Source organism: Mytilus edulis, chromosome 3 (assembly GCF_963676685.1).
Source record: "Mytilus edulis chromosome 3, xbMytEdul2.2, whole genome shotgun sequence".
NCBI lineage: Eukaryota > Metazoa > Mollusca > Bivalvia > Mytilida > Mytilidae > Mytilus > Mytilus edulis.
In genome coordinates, this window is record NC_092346.1 from 104,004,545 (window position 1) to 104,012,884 (window position 8,340).

Genomic DNA, 8,340 nt, shown 5'->3' on the forward strand with positions numbered 1-8,340 from the left:
TTAATACTTTTCCTACAAATCATTTCCAGATTATAGTTCTATTATCAGTTTCATATTAATCCAGAATAATGAGAAGAATATAATGTGAATGTGACCTTTATATACATTTACATCATTCTTTAGAAGAAGAAAAAAAAACACAAATTAAAATGAAGTTTAAACATTCAGAATCAACATTACAAGACTACAACAACTCCAAACCAGAGCTTCCTACACCAGGTATATATTCTAAACATCATCAACAAAAACTCCTTTCAACCCTGCTAGTTCTTTTGTTCTCTTATATCTGACTATTGTTAAACTCATAGTATACAAGAATTCAAGAGGGGACACATTTAGCCTGCCACCTCCTATAAAACATCATTATCAATGTCACACACACTAACTCAAACCTGTAACCCAGCTCACAAAGTAAACCTTGAAAGTATAATATAATGTTCAATGTAAATCCAGATCTTTGAATGATTTAACAATTAATCACAGTTCATAATCAAGTCATTCAAATTAAAAGTATAAATATGAAGAAAGAAAAACATTTGGAATAAACTCCCTTCAGAGTTCTGGACTATTGTATAATGGAGTAAGCATTTAAAGACTTGTCAAAGATTTAAAATTGTTTCATTTCTCCTATCATGCTTCTCAACACCATAAATGTCAAGCTATGACAACTCCTGGCCATGGCAATACAAAAATACATTTATAAAATATTGACAAAATGAAAATATTATTACATGAGTGAACTCTTACATTATTTGAGTGCCAACACAAAAAAGACCTTACCTCTGATGGTGTCAAAAATGACTCAAACATTTCTTATAATGATCCATGGTTTCCTGTAGAAATTGATAGATTTTACTTCTGCATGTTGTCAAGAGAGAAATAATTGAATGAAGTTATAGAATAATCCTCCCAGGAACCTGAGTAACAAGATTAATTCCATGATAGGAATGACAATATGGAAACCGTTTACACACTAAATGACAGTAACAATGAAGATCAGCGCTGAATGTAGTACAAAGTAATACAAACCCTATTTAACCTTCTTCAAACATTTCAATTGGCTCATTAATTTTCATCTAAATGAGAAATGAATTGTCTTGGAATATGAAATTTCTAAATCAAAAACCCAAATACATGAATCCTGTGAGAGGTTTTCTACTGGTTCCTGTTTCAGATTTAATTTACTCCAAATCTGAATGATTGATTGTACTGTGTTTTATGGAGGTTATTAAGGATTTTCAGGTCTGGATAACAAGAGGCTTAGTTACTATATTTAGGCCATAAATAATTGATTGAAGATAACCAAAATGTACTGAGGATGCAGATTTCAGTGGCGGATCCAGCCATACTTAAAAGGGGCTCCAACTCATGATAAAGGGGGCTCAAAGCCAGGATAAAGGGGCCTCCAAACATATGTACCCATGAACCCCCCCCCCCCCCTCCCACTGAATCAGACACTAGTGTTATCAACTTTTCTTAAGAACCTTCAGAGTATTTGAAAGGTAGATAGTGCTTTTATCACTAATATGATTTATAACATACTTCCTGAAAGTGATGCCTAAACTTTTTAAGGATATATCTATTGTAATTTGTTAGTTGAATTTTTGAATTGGTGAAAAAATAAATTCCATTTCAAGTTTTTTAATTATCTCTTTTTAAAGCTTTAATTTAAAACCATGTTATTAAATATACAATGTACATAGATTCAACTTTTGATTTTGCAAATTAGGGAAATTTTGGAACATTCCTTTTTTTCAATCTGACTTTTACATTCTCCTTATTTAGTTATAACTATAAATAGAACCAACCCTGCTATTTTACCAGATCTTCTAATCAATTTTGGACCACCACAACAAAAAGCTTCAGCTTATGAAAACGAAACACAGTTTCGGATTAATCAACTAATCTAATCATTGAACAAAAGGACTGACAGATCAGAAATGACAGCTGTAAAATTATCCTATTTGATAAATTACAAGACCAAATTTGACTGCCCACCATATTTAAAAAGAAAGTAACACAAATCTGTATACATCAAACTAAACATTAAAATATCTTCCCTATTGTCTGCACAGTATACATTTTCAATTCTTATTTCTACAAAACATTGGTTTTAATAGACCACTTTCGAGTTCATCCGTCACCGGCAAAAACTCGTCAATTATGCACGCCTTTATGACGTCATTTACCAGATAGAGGGGCTCGCCTGTATCCCTGCACTATTTACGTTCATCAAGCGTCTTGGTGATCGTCTTTGTGCAGGATAAACTAGAAATAATGGTTGCTCTGTAGGTACTTACTGACAATTCCCTAATGACAGCAGTGTTGATTGTCAATTTTGAGAATTCAATTTGCCGAATAATTCGTACAATATAGAATTATAGTTTTCCAACCACTCGCTCAACATTGGAAGGAAGTGACGACGCCCCTAAACGCACAATTGACGGTGATAAAGGCGCGTATAATTGACGAGTTTTTTCCGGTGACGGATGAACTCGAAAGTGGTCTATTAACTTCAACTGATTTTTATAGTTCTTTCTTAATATTATACTGTTACACCGCTGTCCCAGGTTAGGGGAATGGTTGGGATCCTGTTAACATGTTTAACCCCGCCACATTCTGTATGTATGTGCCTGTCCCCAGTCAGGGGCATGTAATTCATTGGTTGTCATTTGTTGATGTGTTACATTTTTGTTTTCCATTCATTTTTGGTACATGAATTAGGATGTTAGTTTTCTCATTTGAATTGTTTGACATTTGTCATTTCCGGGCCTTTTATAGCTTGCTATGCGGTTTGGACTTTGCTCAATGTTGAAGGCCGTACAGTGACCTACAATTGTTATTTTCTGTGTCATTTGGTCTCTAGTTTCATTGGCAATCATACCAAATCTTCTTTTTTATATTCAAGACTTTAATATACAGTAAATGTCTTTTAGGAATCAATTTCTAATTCAAACAGAGCATATAGTGCACCTAAAATTTGTGAATTTACAACACAACAATTATTTTTTTAAATTTTAGCTTTGTCTTTTTTTTTAATATATAAACAAAGGACTGTCTAGGCATTTAAATTTGTTCTAGTTTATCTGAGACATCGTCACATGGCAAGTCAGTTGATCCCCATGTTTCATCTCTGACAGTCAGTCACTTACTTGATAGATTTTTAGATAAATGTCATTTTATTTTTATTCCAATTATGCTGTTCTCAAGAAATTATATTCAGTTATTAATTCTTCTAAGGGCATACGTATGTGTTGACATGACAGGTGTAACATGTTGAGCAGGATCTGCTTATCCTTCCTGATCCTGGTTCCTATTGCTCGGTCTTTAGTTTTCTATGTAGTGCTTTGTTAACTGTTATCTTTTGGTAATTTTTTGCTTTTTGCCATGGCATGTCAGTTTATTTTTGACTTTCAAGTTTCATGATCTCTTGTTGTTTAAAATCTCTCAATTGTTTTTTTCAGTCAAACATGTTCTATTTATGTACGTTTTGGTGCATTGCTGTCTAGATTTTTTTAGTGGTTTCCTTCAAATGGTTCTAAAAGTAGGTTAATCAATATTTAGTGTATCTGATGAAAATAAGATCAGAATTCCTTTAATTTTCCAAATGAATACCAGTCTTGGTTGTATCCTAAGTGGAATAATCATAAGTATAAAGGATAATACTGCGCATACAGCCAACATTTTTTTATACAGATCTAGAACAGACAGTCATATTAATTAATGAATTTAATCTTTTGGTACAAGAAGTGATAGCAAAAGATTCCTCATAAAGATGGAAGAAGTCCTGCCGACTAGAATAGATGATAAAATTAACCTGTATGAAAATGAAAGAGAGGCTGAAACGAGTCTGTCACTCACTTGCAGTAGATCTTACCTGCTGATAAATTTTTTTAAGTTTCTACATGTATTTATCTATTAAAGTTTTCAAGAAAATTCAATTCAAAGCACAGGAAGCTAAAGATAATTTTTATTTTGCAATTTTGTTAATTTTTTAAATAAAAGATTGAATTGTAATAACTAATCAATTTGCAAGTTAAAATTTTATTTGCAGTTATCTTCTTTTGTTCATGATTGTAAATTATCATTAAATACTGGGCAAAACCTCCAATAATGAGTCAACAGAAGATTAATTATGTAAGCCTTATTTGTAGAAATTGTCTTGCTAATCATTCATGCTATTTACAGTATCTATCTATTACTTTTAAAATAACAAGCAAAAATGTGAAAAAAACGTAAATCAAAAGGGCAATAACTTCAATAGGGATTCATGTAACAATTTCGACTTTTTTGTTGATTTTGTCTTGCTGATCATTTTTACTCCTTAAAGTTTCTATTAGTTTATTTAAGATATAAACAAAAGTGCTAAATTTGGTAATCGTCAATAAAGGGCGATAATTTTATAAAGAATAGACCGAACATTTCAGATCTATTTTTGGTTTATTTGTAGATCCTGTTGTGTTGAACATTTTTTAAATTTAAAAATTCTATCTAATGTTATCTTCTCTTTGGTTGGGTTGTTGTCTTTTTGGCATATTTCCAATTTCAATTTTGTCTTTTTGTCATTAAGGGCATTAAGTCATCTGGCAGTTTTGACATAAATGGACAATAGGTCAAGCTTGACATTCTGAACATTTTTTACCAATAGACCACTTTCGAGTTCATCCGTCACCGGCAAAAACTCGTCAATTATACGCGCCTTAATGACGTCATTTACCAGATAGAGGGGGTCGCCTGTATCCCTGCACTATTTACGTTCATCAAGCGTCTTAGTGATCGTCTTTGTGCAGGATAAACTAGAAATAATGGTTGTTCTGTAGGTACATTATGACAATTCCCTAATGACAGCAATGCTGATTGTCAATTTTGAGAATTCAATTTGCCGAATAATTCGTACAATATAGAATTATAGTTTTCCAACCACTCGCTCAACATTGGAATGGAAGTGACGACGCCCCTAAACGCACAAATGACGTTCACTAAAACTAAAGTTTTTGACGGAAATGCACCGAACTCGAAAGTTGTCTATCATATTTTCTTTATTGATTGCAGGTTTTCAATACAATAGCTAAAACTTGCATTTCACCCTGTTCTTCTATTTTTAACCATGTTGGAATGGACCTTGGTTAAGGCAGGCAGGGTCATTGGACAGTTTAAAATTTGATACCCCAATGACAACTGTGGCCAAGTATTGTTTAAATTTGGCCAAGTAGTTTTTAAGGCGAAAATTTTTGTAAATGTTGAGAAAGCAACATTCATAACACTTATAATCAAATGACTAGGCTACTTACAAAGCTTGTTTATAAATGTCCCTGAGACGACTGAGGTTTATGTAAAGCAATGTTACTGTTTTTCTTTCGTTAATTAGTAAACAATAGTCGTTCTTCCTCATACATTTCATAATACTGTTGTAGCATTTTTTGGTGTCACACCACCAATTACTCCCTCCAATTTAGAACGTATGTGAAAGTAGGCCTACTCAGACAAAAAATAGTACACTTGATGTCATAGTTTACTTAAACTAACCAATAAATTGGCAGAAATGAAACTTTTGGTGAAAGAGAAATATATTAAGACCATTTTGAGCTAAAATTTACTTGTTTATGAGTTTGCATTCAAAATTGAGGATTAATGCACTCCATAGTACATGTATACTATTAATTTAAGATTTCCAGAAAACCAGGGGTTTTTTAATGGTACAATGTATCTCTATTCCGAAGACCTTTTCTTTTTTATATGATTTTAAACATCTGTTGAAAATTGGCATGTAGAAAGCCGATACATGTACGATTCAGGATATACCTGGTTTCTATGAAGTTAAACTTAAGGTAAAATATTTAGAAAGCTGTGAAAATTGCAAAATTTGGTTGAACAGATAGGGACTTTTAATTGGTGGTATGACACCTTTTGTGTTAGGAGTACACACATGACACTAATAAAGTCCATATAGTGTGAACATGAAAAGGTTTAACATATTAACTGAGATGTATAACAAACATATTATGATTGAGCAGAACATAACGTTAACGTTGGTACTAGTAAATGGGGAGTTGACACCTGGAAAGTTGAATTAATTAAGTTTGTCATAGATTCTAGTATGAAGACATCAAACTTGAGGAAAGATCAAGATATGAAGCCATCTTCTACATTAAGTAGTATCCTGAATTTCCAGTAAACCGAGGTAAATGAGATGTAAGCCCTCGTTGAAATGTGGGTTATTGATTGTCTGAATTGAAGTTAGAGAACTTTGCAAGATGATTTATTTCCTTTGCAAATTTGGGAAATGTTTACCCTGTCTAATCATAATAAAATTGAGTCAATGTTAAATGCTTGTATTTATAATTATCTTTTTTATATATTACATGACATTGTTTGGATTTTAATTTTATAACTTTCTTCTTCATCTGTTCATTATCACCTCACTTCATTTTATCTAAAGGGAAAACTGTTCACACAGAGAGCATCATGAAATGTAATTTATGCAAATGTATGTACTTACACAAAATATATGACTTAGGGAAAAATTAATGAAATCTAGACTATGTATTTAATAGTAATATTAATAAAACAACTTGCCTATCAAAATTTCACTCACAGGCACTTGCTTAAGTTAAGTTCTGTACCGAAACAAAACTATACAAACTTTAGTTTTAGGAATTTTTAAAGGGAGTTTATTTTTTTACCAGGAACAAGTGGCAGTCTTTCCACTTTAAGTGAAAAGTGCAAAACATTTTAAAGTTTAGCATGCTCCAAACAGTTGGTATTGTCATTATCATTGCATAAACTTAAACTTACAAGTTATTTGATGGCCAGTGTCATGTCAGGTAGGCTTCCCTTTAACTGCCTTAAGAGTTAATAGACCGTGCAGGTTTTAATTAACTGCTTAATCAAGTAATTAATCGTTAAATAGCAGGTGATGTGTATTGATGTGATTCTTTACTCCATAGCGGAAGTACCAGGTGCGCGACGAATTATGGGGTCAGATAAACATTTGGGCGTTCTCAAACTACATAATTTCAAAATCCCAATCAAATCCAAGATAACTACCAACACTAAAAAATAAGATATCCATAGAATTGTGATATTATTTTAAAACTGAAATGATTTTCAAATATATATCACCATGGTCAAATCATAAACATTTTAAAATGTTTATTATAATACACTATATAATCCGATAAAATTGTTGTTGGGCTGAAAACTGATTAGACAAAAGTATTTTAAACCTGCAAGTATAGCTAATATAGTCTCAAGTGGAAAAAATGAAAAAAAATATACGATGGTTTAAATTTGCGATTTGATATAGTTGTTACGTTTCCGCTTTCCACTTTAAATCAAGGATTTTAGTGTACTGATAGTGTCTCGGGCGATATGGGGAAATATACCCCCTGTTTCTAAATATTTTTTTTATGTTTTCATTATTTCTTTATTGAATAGGTGTTATTCTTTTAGAATCATTGTTTAAAACATTTGTTTAAACATTGTACCTTTTATAAACAATTGCCTTCAAATTTTATCATAACTTTTTTTTATCCAACGCAATCATAGGTTTGAACGTAGTTTTGAATTCAGACTTCAAGTTTATATTTTTTCGTTTGGACTTGTATCATATTTTCTCTCCGGTTTATATGATCCGTTCATCCTATATTGACTGTTAAAATTCAAGAGTCTATCTAAAAATGAGGGCAAATTCTATATGGCCTCCCAAATACCGTTTTGATCCCTAACATCACTGAAGAGACATTTATTGTCGAAATCCGGATCTGGTGTACAAAAAACACCTTAGTTTTGTGGCATTACATCATGGCCACAAGTTAATTGTTTTCTGTTTAGTATTAAATTTATATTAAGATCCATTTTGTTACATCTTCAGGCGCGTAGCTGCATATACGCTAACACGCAGTTGCGTGCACATCGATTCGGCATCCAAAAAAAAATATGGCAAAATAAAAATATAAATTAAATGATTAAAGGAAACACATATGTTGTCACTATTTTTGGATTAATGAAATGTCATTAAATAACGGCATTTGGTTTCAAAATAAAAGTTTTATTGGAGATCATGAAAAAATCGGACAGCAACTTGTATCTTTTACAAGATTTGAATTTGTTATACTCAGTCTAAGACATGTAGTTTTGGAGCACATTTTACTGAGTACGGTTTATCTGTTTGGAATGAGATGTACCAATCGGCATTAGATTTATCAGATCCTGAGGCGATGTGTTCGACAGACAACAAGACCCAATCACCCTGCAAACACGCCAAAACAGTATTGGAAAGTCTCATTATATTTTGCGTTCATAGACCATATGATAATGAAACTGGAGAGTGGAGTCGCG

At 32.1% G+C, this 8,340-nt stretch overlaps 1 protein-coding gene across 28 annotated transcripts in view; it reads right to left on the minus strand.

Annotated features, from left to right (window-relative positions):
- Nucleotides 1-7,185, minus strand: part of LOC139514704 (peripheral plasma membrane protein CASK-like) — a 181,863-nt gene extending 174,678 nt beyond the window's left edge. For 19 of the 28 annotated variants that reach the window (XM_071304246.1, XM_071304262.1, XM_071304267.1 and 16 more), the window contains exon 1: nucleotides 6,796-6,966. The gene's annotated coding sequence lies outside the window, so the exon portion shown is untranslated. Of the gene's footprint in view, nucleotides 1-6,795 lie in introns of all 28 variants that reach the window. The other 9 variants (XM_071304268.1, XM_071304270.1, XM_071304248.1 and 6 more) reach the window with 4 other exon arrangements.
- Nucleotides 7,186-8,340: the final 1,155 nt, after the last annotated feature.